The sequence below is a fragment of the Sturnira hondurensis genome, unplaced genomic scaffold, assembly GCF_014824575.4.
Source record: "Sturnira hondurensis isolate 20B ecotype Veracruz unplaced genomic scaffold, ASM1482457v3 Scaffold0003090, whole genome shotgun sequence".
Taxonomy (NCBI): Eukaryota; Metazoa; Chordata; class Mammalia; order Chiroptera; family Phyllostomidae; genus Sturnira; species Sturnira hondurensis.
The window spans coordinates 3,338,418-3,360,265 of NW_028075721.1; positions in this window are offsets into that span (position 1 = coordinate 3,338,418).

The following is a 21,848-nucleotide window of genomic DNA, read 5'->3' on the forward strand; positions in this document are numbered from 1 at the left end:
CAGTCACTTCGCTTGTCTCAGTGGCCGCAGCCAGGCCGCAAGGTGCTCTGGCCTTTGGCCAGTGACATTTGGACCCGGATGCCCTAATGCCAGTCTTTTCATAAGTGCTGGGCTCCCAGGTGCCAATCACGGCTCGTGGCGGCTGATCGGCATGCCTTAAAGGGTGCCTGCAGAGTTTCTCCCCACACGTGGGGGCAGATTGTGTTAACCCAACATCTGGACGCTCATTTTTCTTCTCTTGCCTGTCTTCTGCTCATCACTTAAGACGCGTCTCAGGTTGCTTCGCTCCGGCGTGCTCTTTCTAGGCACTCTGCTTCCTCAAGGGAACTTGAAGGGTCAGTGCCGGCTTTAAGTTCCATCTCAGTGACACATTCACTTACTCCATCTGTTTATGCATCAATTCCTGTACTTCTCCCCCCGCCCACACCCCACACATGCCCCATACGAAATTGTTGAGCATCTACCATATGCCTCCCTCTTGGAGATTTTAGAGACAATCCACTGTAATGGGTTGCCTTCCCAGCCCTCAAAGACGTAACCACACAAACAGTGTGTTCAGAGGTGTATTTGTATTGTGTCTGCACCCGTCTAGCTGGGAGGTTATGGCTGCAGGCTTAGGGCTGGGGTTGGGGTGGGGATGGGGGTAGGGGTGAGGTTGGCTGTTGCGATGTATTTGTCCAGACCTGCCACCTGGTTGTATTTCCCGGTTTCTAACCATCCCTGCATCCTTCCCATGTCTGCTGCAAATCAGACGCATTCTTGCTTCTGTGGCTCTTGCGCCTTCTGCAGCCGGGATCAGGCAGTGCTCCGCCAACTCTTGACTCAGGCCTTTGGTGCTCAACTCTTCAAATCAGAGCTGCTTTGAGACCACCCTGGGAGGCTCCAGCCATTCAAGATAGTACCTGGAGGTCTCCTCTGGCCCGGATGTCACAGTCTTCTCCTTTGACTTCTTCAACCTCGGGCTGAAGTGATGCTTTTCCAGGTAGAATTCAACCTCATCACATTCCATCTGGGGTTTGCCGCGTGCCTTATGCCCTCCACCCACCTCCGAGGCACTTCCTTCCCAGCTGTGCAATAAAGAAACAGTCAACCTTTCTCTCTCCGCTGTGCCTGGTAGCTGTGATTCCTTGCGCAGAATGCTCCAGGGGCTTTCTCCGGATTCTTCTCCCGAGACCTGAGACATCAGGAGCCTTTGCCTACGGGATCCCTGCAGCCCCCCTTGGACATCCCAGGATTCCTGAGATGCTGATGACACTCCCTCTGTGGCTGGAGCTTCTCTCCACTACTGGGGAACTTCTCTCCACAGTCATCAACATCTTGTCTTAATTGCTTTTGTTTATGGTTCAATAAAGTGCCTCCTTTTGGCAACACCAGCTCACAGCAATATCTTAAATTACCCAAGCCTGCCCACTTTCATTTATGTACCCTGGCTGGTGTCTGATGAGCACTTAGAATTTTAACCATTTATTTCCTCTGCCTGACAGGGAATGAGGAACATAAAGCTGATGGGAACAGTAAAGAGGGGGAACGCCGGAGACTAGGGAACCATAAAACTGGTGCACAGTGTACGAGGCCAATATAAAGGCAATGAGTTTTTAATATACGGCATGTGTAATACATTCGTATTCCTAATAAAGTCAATTATTGTTGAATCCGTTATTTCTCAGTTTTCCACCTCAGCTCAGATAAAAACAGATCTGTAGCTATTCAGAAGAAAAAAAACTATATTATAGTAATCGCAAAGGCAACAGCTGTCAAAAATTGTTTAGTAAGTGCCTGTTTAACTCAGCCACCCTCCCAGGAACTGGGGGCAATGCTGGGAACGGTGCCTGCCATGAATGCAATCAGAGGCAAAACGGAATCTTTGCCCTTGATCTGAGCAATTGTCTTGCTCTTTGCTCATTTTTCCTTTTTCTCTTGCTATTACAGTCGTCCTTCCGTGGGCGGCAATGAGATGGAGCCGGAGAGTCAGTGGGGGTGCTCCTCAGTGGTGGCAGTTTATTAGTGCGTGCACCTGTCCGCGATGCGTAACCCCCCGACCTGTCCGTGGCACCCCACCGCTTCTCTGCACTTCGTCTTCCTCATTAATTTAATGAGGGAGCTGTTCCCAGACCTGACTGATCATCAGAATAATTTATCTTCAATTGATTTTTCTTTGTAGCACACCACCACGCCTATTTGGAAAAAACAAAACCCAAAACTTCAAAGTATCGTATGCTGTCGCTGTTTTTAATTGTAGGGGAACACTGGTTGTCTGTTGATGCATGACGCCGTTACTGCAAATCTCGTGGCTTAAAATGCCAGGTCTTTGTTATCATTGTTGTATCAGGTTCTGTGGGTCCCAGGTCTGTCTACAGCTTGGCTGAATCTTCTGCTTCCTGGCCCCCTGAGGCAGCGGAGCATTGGATGGGGCGGTGGTCTCATCCGAGACTGGACTGGGGAAGGCTGTGTCTGCAAGCTCCAGTCATTGGTGGCGAACTCAGTTCCTTTCCCTGCTGGACTGAGGGCCTCGGTTTCTTGCTGGCTGTGGATGAGAGGTCACTGTCAGTTCGCAGATACTTCTTGGCCAGGGATTTGCCTCCATGCCTCGTGGGCTTCCCTGATGTGACTTAAAGGCAGTGAGGGAGGGGATCTGCAAGACAGGCGTGATGGTCTTATACAGTGCCATCACGGAGTCAGGATCCTGTCACCCCCGCCGTGTTCCGTGGGTTAGAAGCAAGTCACAGGCCTCATTTCACACTGAGGAGGAGGGACTCACACGGTGGCGTGAATGCTAGGGGAAGGAGTCACATGGCTGCTTTTGAGGCTTCCCACCACGAAGGATGACACACCGTAGTTTTAAACCAGCGAAAGATGCTGAAAGCTGTCAAGGGCAAGGTTAAATTCTTCTTTCTTCTACTCATTTTGACCATTTCTATTTACAGTTTTGGTTAGTTGTTGTATCAGTCACCTAAGGCTGCCGTAACAAATGACTATAAACCGGGTGACATGAAGCCACAGACACTTATCCTCGTGCTGTTCCGGAGGCTGGGCTGGGGCAGGAGCACGACTCAGGAGCCAGCTCCCACTCTAAGGCTCCAGGGACGAACCCTCCCAGGCCTCTCCCCCGTTTCATGTCTCTTCCCAGTTCCGGCAGGCTCCTGGCAACCCCCAGGCCTTGGTGGGCAGCATTCCCTCCCTAGTCCCTGCCTCCTTGCTCCGTGGCTCCTTCCCCTGCAAAGACACTAGTCCTATATCGAGTCACACATTCTGAGGTTCTAGGGGAACATGACATTTTTGTGGGACACTCTTCATTCCACTCCAGTTATTTTTCCCTTCTGGCCTTTGCCCGCCCTGACTCTGAGTCCTTTCTGCAAACTTCTATGACTTCCTCTCTGCTGTGGAACAGGAGCTCGGTTCGGGCAGTGGGAGGCGGCGCTGAATAGTCGCGGATCCTTCTCTAGCCACGTGACCAGGTCAGGTGGGGTGACAGAGTCGCTCTCTGCCTCCAAGTCCTCATTGGTAAAACGATCATCCTCATGATAACTGTATTTTCCCTCGGGTTGTTGGAGGGCTGATGAGGTCACTCAGCGTCCGGCCGAAGTAGTGCCTGCTGGAGTGTGGTCGGTAGGGCACGCGAGTGTCTCCCACGAGAGGGACAGTAATTTGAACATTGCACCTGAAAGGTCCCGTGGCGTGCTTGAGTGTGGCATTGTTATGTTACCGAATCACAGGCTTATGATGTTGTAATAAAAAGGGGCGTTGTCTGTGCTGGACTCTGCATAGGTGGAGCCCCTCGGACGGCACCGGAAAGGTCAGCCCTCACTCCTTACCTCCCCGGTCATCTCCTTTCCCACCGCCTGCTTTCTGGGGTTTGTCAACTTGATGTTTATTATTTGTTTGTTACTTTATATCATGTTTAGGTTAAAGGATTAATTATTCATCATAATTGCAATTAATTATTAATGTATAAATTAGAAATAAGCCTGACATCTATGAAAATATCCTTGTGTAATTTAATTATAATTAATGAGACATTAAAGAACTAATACATGAAAGTGAATTAAATTAGCTTAATAATTAAACTGTTTTCAATTTTATATTTGTGTGCAAAACTAATTGCTTAACCTATTTTATTCTTACACTATCTGGTTACTTCCTTCTTAGAAGAACTTAACAATCCTCTTCCTCCTTCTGCTTCCCCTGTTCGGTCAGCTATCCTTTTATATTCTATTTATTGTTTTATTCTCGTTTATTTGTTTTCTTTATTCTCATTTCATGTCCTGTATTTTAAGAGGCAGATTTTATAACAGCCATGCCATTGAACATCACCCATTCCTCACTATTTTCATTTTGTGACAATAACTGACGACGCGAGCCGTTTGCGCAGTGACTGTTCCCATTGCGCATGCGCTGCGGACGGTGCTCTTGGCCCAGTCCGTGACCTCCGCGCTGCTGCCGGAGCCCGTGTGTCTTGTGGCCTCTCTGGGTCCAGGTCTGGCACCCTGGCCACGTGGTCTGGCAGGACTCGCAGAGAGCAGGATGCAGGGCACTGCCCCTGAACTCATATCACGCAGAAGGAAACGGAGAAATCATGAAAACTTTTCTCCCTTGACTTAAACACAGTGAATTCCTCAAAACCAAGCTGCATTTTAGTTTCTCGCAGTCCTTTCAATGTATAAGCTTTCTTCTTCTTTGTTTTTTTTTGGTTCCTATATTTTTTCTACTGGACGAAAACCAAAAAATCAGTGTCTTCATTTTCCTTTTAAGAAGTGGCAGCTTCTTTCTCATACAAATAAAATGTGGGCTTTCCCCTTGAAGGTGTTATTTCCAACACCTGTCCACTTCCTGTTTTCATTTGTATTGATTGCTTTTTGCCACGTACTTGTCATCCTGAGAGTTCATTTATTCCCCCCGGCGGCCGCCCCGCCCGGGGTGATGTTCCATTTTTCTTTGGATTTCCTTGACGCCTTATCTTTTTTTCTTGGATTTCTTTTTCATTTGACTGAAGTATACACTCAGTCTTGTTGCTTTGCAGAAAATGTTCTTGGCGGAAACATCAGTGTCCTTTCCGTGGGGTGCCTGGGTGTGTGATTGAAATGCATTTTCCCGCCAAGGGTGACAAGTCTGTTGATCTGATCACTGTCCCACTGAAGGAAACTCCTTGCTTCTCTTTAAGCGCTCTCTGGGTTTTCTCTTCGTCCTGGCTGTTGGGTTGCTCACTGGGATACCAGGTGAGAGTTTGTGGTTCACCCATCCTCTGTGACACTCCATGTGAGTGAGTTCTTTTATTTCAGTGATTACCACCTTGGAAAGCTTTATCTTTTAAATGTAAGTTCCTGCCTTCCCCTCAGGTCTAGGGTGGGGCTCAGGAATTTGGATCCTAACAATGGTGCCTGTGAACCGCCTGCCCACGGGGCCCCTGAGATCATGACCCGGCTCCCTCACTTTCACAGAGTGGAGTGGCCAGGGCAGTGTTCTGTGCTGTGGTCGCCTGGTGCTGTGCTCCCTTAGGTCTCGTGACCTTCGCCAGCAGGGCTGGGGAGCCCTGCCACCCCTGTCTGACTCTCAGCGTTCTCCCAAAGCTCCAGTGTGATCTTGCTGGTATAGAGAGGTTTGAAAACACTTCTGGGCCCCCGGTGCGTCCAAGCCAGTTCACCCAGGCACGCTGTGCTTTTGGCGCCGTGACCGAGCGCACCTCTGGCAGTGACCTGTTTGTCCTTGGGTTCTATTTCTGCTGAGTCTTTCCTTCCTATTACCTGCTTCTTGGTCCCTGAAGGCAGCTGTTTGCCCGAAACAGAGCTGTCTGTTCTAATTTGTCCCCTTGCCTTCTCATCTTCCCATTCCATTTTCTGACTTAAGTATCAAGTCGGGCTTGGTGCTCCCAGTCGCTAAGTGGCAGAGCATCTTCAAATGGCTCTATAAATCATTATTATTAATAACAGGGATAATAATACTAATACTAAGTGGCACTCAGGTAAAATCTCCCAATGCAAAATGCTTTCAGAAATAGTACCTCTGGGCTGATAGTTTATGTAGGAAACACGACAACTGATTAAAAAGGATGACTGTTCTAGCCAAAATGTGTTTGCTTCACTGGGTTGAATTCATTTGTCTGATTGAAAGTTCCATGAGGAAGCTGTGTGCTGGAGAGGCCTGGGACTGGGGAAATAGCACAGCACCGAGCCTGAAATAGCCCGTTGGTAACCCAGATGTTTGCTCCACTTTAGGCATCGACGTTACTGTGTCCGTGTGACCCCGCTTTTCTGGAATAAGCCAGGTCTGGCGACCTTTCTGGAAATACTCTGTGGAGTTGTGGGGTGGCCCAAGGAAGGGCTTTCCGGGTTTCAGTCTCTGTATGTTCCTGAAGGCTGATAGCGGCTCTGGGCAAGTGATTGACATCCTAATGGCCCCATTTTCTCATCTGTAAAATGAGACTTGATCTCACAAGGTCGCTGTCAGCACCCACTGGTTTCGAACCCTCCATAATGGAAGTCGTCGTTGTGTTGTTATTATTGAAGTTGTTTTCATGTAGGATAGGCAGCGCAAATGAGAATAATTGGGGGGGGGATTTTCACTGAAGTACATTTGTATAAACGTGCCCACAGAGAGTATGTGTACAGCTGGCTGGATTTTCACATGGTAAACACTCTTAATGGAGCTTGGAACCAGAACCAAGACTCACCCTGGGTCCCCATGTGTCCTGGCACACTAACGGCCACCTGCCCCAACCGAGTGTAACCCGTATTATAACTTATGACAGCACCAAATTGTTATGCCTGGTTTTGAACTTGTAAGGGGAACAGTGCCTAGACGTTCTTCTGGTTGTTGGTTTGGTGGGTGCTCGGAGGGTTCTGGTCTCTCGTCTGCAATGTCACATTTGTGTGGTTCGCCCCACTGATCGCCCTGCTGGGGACCTTTCCTGTTCTAAGCCTGTGGGTGCTCCATGTGTCCAGGACATTATGTTACAGAGAGCATGTTAGTGTTCCAGTATGTCCTTGTAGGTGAACTTGAGGGCATAACAGTCTTCATTCTAATAATTTAGCAAGCCAGGGTGGTTTTCTTCCCCCTCTTCTTCTTTACCCACCTGATCTCCAAGGCCCCTCCCTGCCCCTCCTCAGTGAATGTGGTCCACGACCCTGCCATCTGTGGCCTGCACCATTGCACCCACTGTCTTCCTTCCCCCGTTCGCCACCTCTGCCAGCTGCTGGGAGCTTCAATACCCCCAGGTCTCCTTCCGGGAATACACATGTGATTGTGCCCCTTGACTGCTCAGAACTTTTATCCTCAGTGCCACTGACACAGAGCAGCACAGTGCAGCTCTGAGCTCCTTGTGCAACCCGACCCACCCGGAACCAGCTCCTGCCAGCACCTCGCTCCACGTCATTGCTTCCTCCCTAGGTACCGGCACTATATTGGTCAGCCCCTTTGGGCTCCGGTGTTGTCTCAGCCCGGTGTGACCCCCGGCCCTTTCTGTCCATGCTGAGTTTCTTCTCACGGTGGACGTGCAGCCCAGGGCCATTGTGTTCCAACAGTACTTCTTCAGTCTCCACGAAGCCTAGCTCAACATCCTGAGACTTCTGTGCCCATCCTCGCCCGTCCAGCCCCGACCTGTGTCGTGCTGGGACTGAGGTCTTGGCTGATGGCCCTCCCTATTGCTTAGTCCTCATGCATCCTTGTTCTGTGGAGGAGGCTGCTTCCTTGCTCTCTCAGAAACTGTCCTCATTCTCATTCAAGACGTGCATGTGCTAGAGCAGGCTCTTGTCGTACAAATCCCTCGTGACCGGGGGAAATGGACCCAGTTTCTTATTTATGCTGATTACTTGACAACTACTGATCATAAGTTGAAAGTAACTTTTATTTGTATGATTAGCATCCCCTGTCCTGCAAGGCAATTGAATGAATACAATGTGCTTTTCTCTCAATAAGAAAACAAGACCCCAGCGAATCAGTGGGAGTCTGACAGGTGGAATTTGGTTCATGCAGCAGGGAATCTTCTGGGAGGTGCTGGGGTGAGGAAAAATCAGAGCTCTCCCCTGCCAGTCTTTTGGGACTGACATTCGTTTCTCGTAGAAATCACTCTTCCTGCTCCTTACCTTGGAGCGCGACAGCCCTGCACGCGCCCTCTTTCTACCTGACATGGAATAGTTACCTGTACACACAGGAGCTCTGGTCATTTGCCTTCCCCGTCCTCCAGACTGCCCCCCCCCCAGCACCTGGCACGCACCCAGCACACGGTAGATCCTCCGTCTGTGCTTGCTGGTTGAGTGAATGAATGTTTTGATTTCGTTATTTGAATGGGCAGTTAAAAGTCACTTTCACTGGGCAAATTGCTTCAGTGTTGACTTTTCTGCTTTGCAAATTGAAGGAAGACATTTTAGTTGATTCTACAAACAGATATTTATTCACTTCTAATGCATATCTACAGACCCTAAGGACATTCCCATCAGCAGTCTGTGGTAAGCTGGTTAGGACCCGGGCCCTGCCCTTGCTTTGCGTGCAATTTCAAGTGTGATTTAGGACAGCCACCTCTGAGGTGGGGGTTATGGTGCACACTCGGCTTCTGTTACCAGCTCTCCTCATTCCCTGTGTGTATAATTCAAGGAAAAAAATACCTATTTTCAACAAATAGGCACACACACAAACCCCTCCCCAAGGCTGGTGAGGAGTTGAGTAAATGGATTTAGAAGAACATGAGGACAGTTCCATTATTTGAACCGATAGCAGCATTAGTGAGATTTTAATCAGTAGCCCCCTCATAATAAAATGACATTAAACCATCTTATAAGAAAAAAAAATACTCGTTTGACACCAGGACTGAACACTGGGAGCACAGTGGTGTAAACAAGAATCTATTTCCTTATTCACATGGAACTGCACGTACCTCCTGGGGGAAGCCAGACAACACAGGAAAAAGGCAGGTAAACAAGCCAATGAGTGAAAATGGTTCCAAAATTCATTGATTTTTTTAAAGACACATTTCTTTTCACCTTTTAATATTGTTGAAAATGTGATGTCTTAAAATGAGAATGTGTGTTTAATATATCGCTTTTCCCCCTGAGAAGTTATTAAATTGATGCTTTGACTTCCAATCGATGGTGTCTCAGAATGCAGGAAATATGGTGATAATAAAAGCTCACATTTATTGAACACCAAGTATGAGTCAGGTGCTGGGGGGTACGTGTTGCGGCATCGTCTCCGGTATTCCGGAAGGCAAGCGGGTGACGTGCGTGGGAACCCCTCCCCTTTACAGGAGAGGGGAGAGCAGCTCAGGGAGGTGAGGCGCCTGGTCTAGGGCGGACCCCGTGCAGGGGCTAGTATTTGAGCCCTGGCTTGCCTGACTGCTGTCCTAGCTGCTCTTTATCGGCCTCTCTCCTCCCCCACCCCCGATACCTTCTTGCGCTGGCTGGTGCAAAGCAATCAATGCCGGCAGGATTTCCCCAGGCACTCCTCGTGTGGCCGTGTGGTTTCCATGTAACCAGGAGGTACTTCCTGAGAGTGAGTTGACGTGCACGTGGAAACACGCCGCCAAGACAACACCCATGCAGCCTGTTCCCCAGTGAATCTTGAGCAAGGGTTGGGGACGCCCACCTTGGCCTGTAATGCTGAAGCACCTCAACTTGCTCCCGTGAGTACTTAGAAAAGAGGAGTAAAGCACCCTCTGTGCTACCTGGAGGTCGTCCTGTTAGAAGGGTGTTCTGGTAACAGAGAGAAAACTCTGGATCACACTGTGGGATAGAGTCTGCCCCTAAGAAGACGCTAGACACGGCTCCTAAACCACGCCGGCCACAGAGGGGTTCAGGGCCTTGCTCAGGGTTCCCAGGGCCAGGCAGAGAATCAAAAGTAGGTTCCTGACCTTCCAGCCCCCACAGGGTTTATCCCTCTCACTTCTATTTCCTTCTTTCTCTTTTCCCGTAACCTCTTCTTTCTCCTTTTCCCTCCTTCTCTCTGCTCCCCCCGCCCCCGCCCCACTTTCCGTCTCTCCCTCCCTCTATTAATCTTCCTGTTCTGTTCGTTTGATGTTTTTCGCCTCTCTGGGCCACACTGGAAGAAGAGGAGTTGTCTTGGGCCACACATTAAATACACAAACACTAACAAAAACTGATCAGAAAAAAAAAGGATTTTAAGTAAATGTATGATTTTGTATTGGGCTGCATTCATAGCCACCCTGCATGCAGCCCACGGGCCACAGGTTGGACACCCCTGGCCGAGTAGATTGAGAAGTTATTGAATAACTTTGGTGGCAAAACCAGCAAAGAGCAGTAGCTAAAATAGAAAGTTCTAGAACTTGTGAAATTGTGATGAACCACTAAGATTAGTTTAGGATTGATGTATGTGGCTAAATAGTTAATATGTTCAAAGGGGCTCTAAAAGATGAGGCTTGTAATTAATATTTATAGATCTAAGTGATGAGAAATGACCGGAAAAGAAGTCTGTCGGGCTGACTTACAGAGTCGGATGATACAGGCAAGAAGGGGGAAGGCGGCAGGGCTAACGCGTGAGAGGTTGGCGTTAGCTGCTACTGCAGAATCAGGAGACTGTGTGTGCACCAGAGGCAGGAAGGACTTGGAGGCAATTTCCACGTTCATCGAGTTCACGTCACGCAGGCTGGACCAATGCGGGTTGCCCTGAGCGGGTGAGTCGAGCAGAGCACGAAAATCCAGCACATGAACTAGTAACCTATTTAGAAGATTGTGAGAGTGGGGAGACAGAGGCCTTTGAGTCCAGCAAGCCAGGTTGAAAGAAGTACAGGAGGAGGGAAGGACTTCTGGGGATGAGGGCGCATTTTTGCCACGTCTGGGCCCAGGAGGCTGTGGCCCCAACCAGGCAGCTCCCTCACTACCCCCAGAGAAGACAAGCTTGTGGCACCAGTCTGTGCTCTGTAGTCTAATGTCCCCGGGGACCTCATCTCCCTTTGGTGTGCCAGACTGGGGTGTCGTATTGGGTTAAGCTGAATCCTTCTCACCAGAATGTGGCACACCACCCAGGAAGTTTCTCATTGCTGAATGAATGTCTCAGAGCCTTTGTTAGTTTATAAACGTAGATACAGAAGGGAAAACTCATTTTAAGAAACTCTGGCATTCTGAACTTGAAAAAAAATTACAAAATGATTAGTCACTTTACAAAATGATTTCTTCATTGTTTTTGAAGAGGATTTACCATGAGTNCCTCATCTCCCTTTGGTGTGCCAGACTGGGGTGTCGTATTGGGTTAAGCTGAATCCTTCTCACCAGAATGTGGCACACCACCCAGGAAGTTTCTCATTGCTGAATGAATGTCTCAGAGCCTTTGTTAGTTTATAAACGTAGATACAGAAGGGAAAACTCATTTTAAGAAACTCTGGCATTCTGAACTTGAAAAAAAAATTACAAAATGATTAGTCACTTTACAAAATGATTTCTTCATTGTTTTTGAAAAGGATTTACCATGAGTATTTTTTAAAAACAACAAAAATCTGGCAAAACAAAGACGGAACTTTTCAATTTTATAATTTTAAAACTATATTTCATATACAAACTGAGGCTCCTCTGCCTAACATATGCATAATGAACTTTAATGAACTTCACACACTTTTAGCTTGTTCATTCATTCATTCATTCGTTCGTTCATTCAACAGTACAGAAGACATTCAGGCAGATCCCATGAAGAAGAGAGAGAAATAAAATAGCATCTTTGTCTTCAAGTAGAAGAAATTATCACTTCCATCTTTTTGTAATCTGTACTACATTTTACGAAAGCAAAGTGCTGTAGAAGATTTAGAAAATACTGAAAATAGCCCTGGTTGGTGTAGCTCAGTGGATTGAGTGTGGGCCTGCGAACCAAAGGATCATGGTTCGATTCCCAGTCAGGGCACATGCCTGGGTTGCAGGTCAGTTCCCAGCAGGGACACACGAGAGGCAACCGTACATTGATATTTCTCTCCCTCTCTCCTTCCCCTCCCCTTTAAAGATAAATAAAATCTTAAGAAGAAAAAAAAATTTGTTTAGAAAATAACTAAACACAAATCACAAGGAAGGAGGAAATGTGCCTGTAATTTCCCTAACCAGAAAATCTCGCCGTGGAAGTATTTATCCATTTCTTTCCGGTCACTGCAGGCTGCCTGTGTGTGGGTCCGCAGGTGTGGCTCAGAGCAGGGTGTGAGGAGGGGTGGGGGAGGGGCTGGAGGCAGTGCTCTGCTCACAAGCAGCGTGTGAGCTCTGCAAATCATACTGTGTTTAGGTTTTTCTCTTTGGTGATGGGGAGCCTGGAGGAATCAACGGCCAGTGAGTGGTGTAACCTGAATGCTTGGAGTTGTTTTTCTTAGCTGGAGGGGTATGTCAATGAGCGCACGAANGGCTGCCTGTGTGTGGGTCCGCAGGTGTGGCTCAGAGCAGGGTGTGAGGAGGGGTGGGGGAGGGGCTGGAGGCAGTTCTCTGCTCACAAGCAGCGTGTGAGCTCTGCAAATCATACTGTGTTTAGGTTTTTCTCTTTGGTGATGGGGAGCCTGGAGGAATCAATGGCCAGTGAGTGGTGTAACCTGAATGCTTGGAGTTGTTTTTCTTAGCTGGAGGGGTATGTCAATGAGCGCACGAACGACAGGGAAAGGCTATCATTTGTCTCACTAGCCAGGCACTGTGCTAGGTACTTGACATGCATTTCACTTGACCCTCTGACAACTCTTTGGGTGGGGAATCCCACTTTTGCTGGTGATCTGACTATTCACGCTGAAGGAAAATACGTCAATATGCAGGAGGTCACCCAGCTACCTAGCAAATAATGGAATCAGTGTTTGAGCCCAAACCATCTGGCAATAGAGTCCTCTGCAGTTTCTCCACTGTCGCAGAGCAAACCCCCTGAAATCTGGCAGCCTACAGCAGACCCTGTTTTATTAGAGCCAGGAATTCAGGCAGGGCTCAGCTGGGTGTTTCTTCTGCTTGCTCGCTCAGTGGTGTTCAGCGGGTGGCTGGGTTGGTTCGGGGGCAAGGGTCCAAAATGACTTAGTTCACTTGCTTGGGGTGGTTGGGAAGGTGGGCTTAGCTGGAACTAGTGACTGCAGGGCCCTCATGTGACCTCTCCAGGGGGCGGTTAGCTCAGGGAAGGCACATTATTTACATGGCCACTCAGGGCTCCCAGAGACAGCTCCTGGACGGTCCCAGTCTCTTCAAGCCTGGAAAGTGGCACAGGCCACTTCTGACATTTTTCTACTAACCAAAGAGCCACAGAATCCACTCAGAAACAGAGGGAGGGACATAGACCACTCCTGCTGACATAATCTGTGGCCACGTTTAAGGTACCCCAGGTCCCAATGCTTAATTGCTAAGGGGATATTAACAGATTATCCTTTAATTTGTTGATTAACTACTTGATTAATCTGTCAATCAAGTGCTTATTAAAATACTCTCATGTGTGAGGCATTGGGATATGGCGGCAAGATCAGGTTCTTAGGCTCTAACAGGAGGGGTGGGAGTAACCGAGTGACAGGCAGAGAAGATCGCGGGAAGGTCATAGAGGGACCTGAGCAAGCTGAGGAGAGAGACGCCTCCTGGGGACGTGCACAGCCTCATCAGGGACACCTGGCCGAGGAGGTGGTGTTTCGCGTGCCAGCTGGGGTAGGAACAGAGCAGGAGACACCCCATCTAGGAAGGAGGAATCGCAAGTCTCAAGCTCGAAGTGAGAAAGGAGTTTTCTAATCTGTGGAACAAAGATGAAGTGGGTATGCCAGGAGGCCGGTGGGAAAGGTGGGGTGTGGTCCCAGCAAACAGCGGTGGGTGGCAGCCAGATCACCCAAGGACTCGTGGACCCCAGGAACTTCACTTCATCCTAGTGACATGCAAAAGCCTTTGGGTTTTGGGCAGGGGTGTGGCATGATGGAAATGTTTGCCTCTCCAGAGCATTAGCACCTACGTGCTGTGTGACTTCGAGCTGCAAATTAACCTCTCTGGGCCTGTCCTCACACTTGTAATCAAGGGTTTTGAGTGATTTGCAATGCCATTTTCCCCTTTAGTGTTCTGACTGTACGAGGCCCTTGTTCATGTTTTCACCGGGGGTTGGTCCCTTGTAATTTTGCCAGGACATGAGCCCCCTCTCAGCCTCTGCAGCCCTGCCCTCTCGAAGGCACCTTCTGAGACCCCGGTGTCAACAGCAGCCCCTGCCAAGACGGTTCGTCCACAAGGAGGCTTGTGCAGATCAGAGGAAGATACCGAGATTGGAAATAACGTGGCCAGCACATTCCAAGGGGTCTTAATTTGACTTAAACTTTTGACCGGTAATGCTTCCCAGCTGTTTTGAAGTCACACAGCCCATCTTGATTAGACTCCCTCCCAAAAGCGATCCAAGCAGAGGGGATTGTTTGGGGAACTGTTGCCTTGCCCGGCTCTCTCTGGGGTTGAGTTTGCAGCTCCAGCCTGAAGGCAGTGATGCCCCAGAGCCTTCGCTCACGTGGCCCAACCGAAAGGGTCTGCGCTCTTTCCCCCTCACTCGCTGCCAGCAGGGGCCACCTTTTTAACAGTCTGGTTTTACAATGTGGAGAAAGAGGTGGGAGCAGGGGACGAGCCAGTGGCCCTGCCCCCTCAAAATAACAGACCCCAGGTGGTGGGAGTTAACTGGAAGAGCACAGGGATCTGATTCCAAAGGACACATTGAAATAAATGAAAACCAACTGGAATTGAGTTGGGCAGAGGCAACGGAAGAAAATTCAGCTGCAAGGTTGTTTTTTTTTTTTTTTTGTACCAAATGCTAATCGTGGGCTGAACTCAGAAGGAATGTGCCTTCTCCAGATGAATTTCCTAACTTGGTAGAAAATGGACAGAATTCAGGAAGCAGCCCTGCCTGTAGCCAGGGGTCGGGTGCCTGTGTGCTGGCCACGAAGGTGGCCTTTCTGTCCATCGCCAGGCCTGGGGTCCAGGCGCCTGCGGCTCGCATGAGCTGGGGAGAGGGCTGGAAGCCCCCACATTGCCCGTGATTCTCTAAGACCCAGAGATTCAGACCCTTGGGTCTCACTTTTGTTTTCTCTGAAAATAAGCTTTCAGGTAATTTTTTTTTGGTACAACATGAGAAAATGTCCAGGAACTCACGTTTTTGCTTTGCAACTTTCCTAGCATCTGTTCAACTAGAGTGCATCAGCATATGTATGTAAATTTGTGCAAATCAGTTAACAAAGATGTTCTATTATGCCACGGACTCAATTTATGTGACCGCCCTAGACATGTGCTAAGTTACAACTATGCACCTGGCCCTTGTACATATTAGGAGACAGCACATGGTGAATGCAGTTTCAAACCAAGCCTCCCATCAGAACACACCACCTTCCCTGTTGGGGGGCACTGATAGGTACCCCATCACCCAGCTTCTCCGACTGACCTGGCCCCCGAGGGCTTTCGCTCGCCCCCAGACTCGGCCGGCTTTGGCATCTTGTCTGCCACCAGCTCTCTTCCCTCAGTGTCCAGCGCAGCCCCTCTGAGTTCCTGGCTGTTCCCCACTTTTCTTCTGCACCCTCTGTTCCTCTGGCTGGAGGGCTTTTCCCTTGCACCCTCCATGCCCTCACTCGGCCAGGGTTTCAAAGGGCCTGGTCCGCAGAAAGTCTTCTCTGCCGTTCGGGGCAGAATTATTTCCATCTCTGCTGTTCTCACTTACAATATGGGGTGGGGCAAAAGTAGGGTACAGCTGGGAGTGTGTGAGACACAGAGTGTGTCCTTGTATTCTTGTTCATTAATTATTGTATTCCAGGCGAGCAACTATAAACCTACTTTTGCCACGCCCTGTGTCATATTAAGCCATTGTAAGAGGACTCCACTTTTATAGATGTGTTTTCCCACTAGACTGTGAGCCTGTTGAGGGCAGGGATCTGGTCTGGTTCATCTCCATTCCTCCCAAATCCTTACCCAGTGCCTGCACAAGGTAAATGCAGAATAAATGAGTTTTGACTGAACGGGAGTACTTCAGACATAAGTAAAAAATTCTACACAAAGATCAAGTTTATAGTCCTGGTTGATGTGGCTCAGTTGGTTGGAGTGTCGTCCCATAACCAAAGGGTTGAGGGTTTGATTTCCAGTCAGAGCACGTGCCTAGGTTGTGGCTTCCATCCCTGGTCCAGGGGCGTGCTCTGGGCTCCCCAGTCTGGGCTTCCCAGTCTGGGCTCACATGGGAGGCAATGGATGGATACTTCCCTCTCGCATCGATGTTTCTCTTTCTCTAAAAGCAATGAAGAAAAATATCCCCAGATCAGGGTTAAAAAATTTAAAGAAAAGATCAAGTTTACAAACAGCAGCTCTTTCTTGTGAATTCTACAGGCATTTATCGAGCGCCTGTGTGTCCAGGTGCTGTGCGTGACACCACTGAGTATCAGAGCACAGAGCGCATGGACCTTTTCTGTCCCTGCAACACAGACACTGGCGTGGTCCTGACTGAGACACGCCCGTTCCTCACTGGTCCCTGATGTTTTTTCAGCAATTCCCAACTCCTGAGTGTGCCTGGGAGCCACGGCCAGGAGAGCTCCCAGCCCCAGGGACCAGGAGAGCAGCACTGTGGCCTGCAGTCACCAAGGCCTGGGCCTCGTACTTCAGGATCTCGTTCTGTTTTTATGCGGTACTTCGTGCTATCTCAGAAGGGATCAAAAGAGGTGAATACCCTACTGTATCCCGGGTGTGTTGTTACAGGTTCTGTTTTACAGATGAAGGGACTGAGGCCCAGAGAAGTCATCATTGGCCCGAGCTCGTTCGTCTGCTCACTGTGTAACTAGAACTCACCCGACACCCAGCCAGGACACTTCCTTGAAGCCTGTGCTTAGTCCGCTGGGCACTGCCCGTCCTGCGTGCGTCTCTCTCTCCCCCCCCGCCTCAAGCAGAGTGCCCGACATCTGTCTCTATTTATACATTCCACTGACCAGACACTTGTGACCGCGTGTGTGTTGTCATTATTGAAATGACATTTGCAGGCACAACTGTTTAATACACCATCCTTCCTTTCTGTCACCCTGCCCTCTGCGACTTGCTGATGCATCCAAAGCTGCCCCAGGGGCTCATTCGTAAACCAGACTCTACCGGGAGAGGAGGGGCTATAGAGGACAGAGTGTCACATCGGACCCTGGTGTTCCAAGGAAGGGCTCCCATGAGAACTGTTACTTGAGGCTGTGGGTGTCTCACCATCCAGAGGGAAGCGAAGGGTTCAGCCAATACGTATAGGACTTTGGGGACATCACGCCAGTGACCCACCTCACTATTCCATCCATTGTGTTCCTGCCGTCAGGGGGAAGGGTGTTTGTAGTGTTGTTGTTTATTTGGGCTTTTTGTTTTGTGTTTTTCCTTTTCATTCTGATGTGGCCTATCTCATCAGCCCATTCTTTGATGGAAATTCACACAGATTATTGCTGTGGGTAATGTTGATAGAAAATCTGATGCGTTGGCCAGAGACACTTCAGTGGGGAAATTAAAATGAAAAGGAGTCATTTTAAACGAGGAGAAAATAAGATGACAGTTTTGATCATTTCAGGCCCCGGGTGTCAGGCAGAGGTGACATCTCAGCGTTCCAACTCACTCCCTCATCTTAACTCTTTATCTACGCTGCTGTTGCCCCTGGAAGGAGGACGCCTGGCCCCCCTCGGAACACAGAGAGCTGGAGGAGGCTTGGCTGCCTGGAGCCTTCCCTAGAAGGCGTGGCTCGGACCGGCTGGGTTGCGTAGATCCAGCCAGATGAAGGACGTCCTCAGTGGACTTGTGTCAGATGCCAACTCTCGTTCATTTCATCTGGGATCAACGGCATGTTCCTGAGATTATGAGAAGTAGGGGGATTCTGTGTTTTGGAGCCGGAATTACTGCCCGGGGTGAAGTGTCTGCCAACCGGGTTAGAGGAGATTCCTAGAGCCAGACGGTGCCTGGTGGATCATCCTGTCTATCTTGTGGTTTGCAAGCTTGTTTATAGGGTAAAACGCGTTCCTCTGCAAAACGCTATGCAGAGCTGCGTTCATCACATCGGAAATGGCAGAACGGGCGTGGTTGTGTTCGGGAGCCCTTGGGGTTTGGGGAACATTGGCTCCCTTTCTCCCTTCTTCTCTTCCTTCCTTCCTCCCTGCCCCCTTACTCCTTTCTCTTTCTTCCTTTGTCCCTTCCAGTTTCCAGAGTTGGAAACTGGGGACGAGAGAGGTCAAGATGACCCTGGCAGATCTTAACCCCCAAGCGGTGACCGAGTGAGCTTTCTGGGAAACCACCACCTTGTTGATTGGAGTTTCACAAGTTCCCACGAAGGGGTCTCCAAAGCAAATGGTCACACGTCCCTGGGAGCCACGCTGCTCGGGGCGGACATGCACGCTGGCTGTATTCGCTGGAAGCTTCCGTTTCATCCAGGGTGTTGGCACTGACTGTAAGTTCAAACAGGACAAGAGTGACCACGATGGGTGTGTGGATCCTGGGCCAGACACTGGGCAGACACTTCCACGCCTTATTTCATTTTTCTTCACAGGAGAAAAACCTGAGGTTTATTTTTTTTCTATTTCTGCTTTATAGACGGGGAAAACTAGATTCAGAGTTTCAACTTTCTGAACCAACTGCTGTGTGAGGATACAGGTGAGGCTCTTAGAATGAAGAGACCCTGACACACGAGCCCTTGGACACAGTAGAAGTTCACTTCTTTTTTTCTTTTATTTTTATTTATTTATGTTTATTTTTAATGTATTTTATTGATTATGCTATTACAGTTGTCCCAATTTCCCCCCTTTATTCCCCTCTGCCCTGCACGCCCCCTTCCAACCACATTCCTCCACCTTAGTTCATGTCCATGGGTTGTACATATAAGTTCTTTGGCTTCTATATTTCCCATACTATTCTTGCCCTCCCCCTATCTATTTTCTACCTACTGTCTATGCTACTTACTCTCTGTACCTTCTCCTCCCTTCTCCTCCTCTCACTCCCCTGTTGCTAACCCTCCATGTGATCTCCATTTCTATGGTTCTGCTTCTGATCTAGCTGTCCTCTAGGTTTGCTTTTGTTTTAGGTGTGGTTGTTGATAACTGTGAGTTTGCTGTCCTTTCACTGTTCATATTTTTAACTCCTTTTTCTTAGATGAATCCCTTTAACATTTCATATAATAAGGGCTTGGTGATGATGAACTCCTTGAACTTGACCTTATCTGAGAAGCACTTTATCTGCCCTTCCATTCTAAATGAAAGCTTTGCTGGATAGAGCAATCTTGGATGTAGGTCTTTAGATTTCATGACTTGGAGGTATTCCAAGAAGTTCACTTCTTCCGGGTGTCATAGCCTGAAGGGAGATGGTCTGGGACCGGTGGGCGTGGCTAGGCTCCATGCGGCAGCTGGCTCCCATCCCTGCAAGGACTGTGGCTGTTCTCGTGCTAATTGTCTCTCAGTCAGCAGAGCAGCCAGAAGGAATGGGGTCCAGATTGGAAACAAAGCTGATGTGATGCGGAAGTCCAGTGTTCACCAACCACTGACAGATATGCATGCCCCTCCCTGTTCCTGCCCCCGTCCGGATGGGGCTGACCTGTGTAGTCATTAGAGAATTATGGATGTGAGAGAGACTAACTTTTGAGGAGGTGAGGTGCCAGTAGACATTGTGGTTTCTGCTTAGCTCTTTCTTAGCTCTGTCTTGGGGGAGGCAGCACCATGCTGTGAGGACCCTCAGGCAACCTGACGGGGAGGACCGTGTGGGAAGGAGCTGAGGCCTCCCACCTGTACCTGGCACCCGGCACCAGCACCAGATAGCCAACCTTGTGAGCCATCTGCCTGTAGACTCAGTTGAGCCTTCAGAGAACCATGGCCCAGCCCAATTCTTGACTGTTCCTCAGACTCCCAGAACCAGAATCAGCTGGTAAAGCCTCGTCCACTTAAATCCCTGCTTCACAGAAACGACGTGAGATAATAAATGCTTGTTTTTCTTCCATGCCGCTAAATTTCACAGTAATTTCTTAGGTAGCTCTAGGTAGCTAATGCATTAGAGTGGATGCTGGGTTAAGAACATAGACTTTTTCTGGACTAAACTCGAGCCACCTCCTCAGGGAAGCCTTCCCTGATTCCATCAGAGAAGTGGGGACTCCTCCCTCTTTCCTCTGTGTCCTGGTTTCTTTGCCCCATCTTGTGTCACCCAAGGCTGAAAGGTGTGTTTGTACAGCTCTGATTCCTTCTCTGGGCCTTGCATCCCTTGGTGACAGTGTCTTGCATGCAGATGTGTCCCCTCGTGCCTAACAGGGCCACATTCAGTGCATACTTAAGTGGATGGCCAGAACCTGCCACCTACCCTTCCCTCACTGGGTTTATAATATCAAGAACCTTTTTTCATTACATGCAGCAACTGGAAACATTGCATTGCCTTTCACATGGTGCCTCTCACTTACATCTTTGTTACAGTAACTGGCTTTTTGAAGTGCTCTGTATAAATAAAAGATAACTGTTATAAGGGCCAGAGATCATGCTGTTTTAGGGGCTTTTACACACAGTTGGCACCTCCTTATTCTTGAAAATCAGGCCTGCAATCTCATCAAAACAAATGACCCCTGGAAATCCCCAGAGTGAAAAAATTTTTTTTAATTATGTTTTCTCTCGTCCCCGTTGGAAGAGGACAGAAGGAGGTGCACCCTGAGCCCACTCGGCTCGGGTCTCCCCGGCTCCACTCTCTTGGGTGACTGACCACCCTTTGTCATCGACCCCGTGTGTTTCTGAAGCCACCGCATTTCTCAACACCCAGCCTCCTAGGCAACCTTTTACAAATCTCATCTAAAAATCCTTCCAAGGCACTTAATTAAGAATCACTCCGGAGGGCACCTGGGATGCCTGATGCATCCTTTTAAAACCTGTATACTGTTCTCCATCTTCAACCCCCAGGGAACTTTGCATCCGTTTCATGGAATCAGGTTTGGGCTCAACCAAGGAGGAAGTTGAGGCGTTCGAGGGGGTGGGTGGTGGTGGCTTCACGGAGGAAAACACAGGGGGTTTGGGATGGTTCTTTGCTGAGAGAAGCCTTGACTCGACTCCTCACACGCATCTGTGCTCGCATCTCGGCTGAGCCGTGGGTGAGAGACTTGAGTCTGGACCCATCTGCATGCACCCTCCTGCCCCCAAGAGTGGCACTTACACATTGAGTAACACGAAGGAGTGGATTTCCTTTTTTGTGGGCTTCGCATGGTGACATGGATGGACTCACAGGGGACAGTGGCTAAGATGGTGTTCATGAAACGGTCATGCCTTGTGCGTCAGGCAGAGGGGATGTAAATCTCACCCCCCATTCCCTGCCCCACGCCGCATGCCCCACGCTCTCTCCAACATGCCTCCCAAATGGGTGGTATTGATATCTCGATTATGAACATTTTCCATGCTTACTCAGATTTAAGACGTATCGATCCACATCATTGATTAGGTAACATTATATACTTTTTTATTTTTTAGAAAAAAAATCAACTATATTAAATTCCTATATCAGTTGTAAGGTGCAGTCAGATTTTTTAAAAACATAATGAAAATGGAGAAGAAATATTTGCCCTGTACTTAAGGATATTGGGTAAATTTCCCGAGAGGAAAAAGCTCTTGGTTCCCAGAGGCGGTCAGGCGGAAACGCAAGGGGAGGGCACCGCATTGGAAAAGGGCTCCGAAGGCCTGTCAGTGTGTGTGTTGTCAACACAAGACCGAGAGATCTTTGTGGATAGGGACAGTGTCACCAGGTCCCCTGCTGGGTCCCTCGCACCTGGATCGCTGCCCAGCACCCGGAGTCGCTGGACAACTCCTTGTTGAAGGAAGCAGGATCCCTCTGATCCTTTCCGAGTTCTACTCCCGGCCTCATTACCTCTTCCCCTCAGAGGGCCGATGCAAGCACCCAGTGAGATTGGGCGCCTAATTGTCCTGGTGCGTGTTAATATCTCGGCAAACAGATGCCACCTCCGTCGGTTCCTCC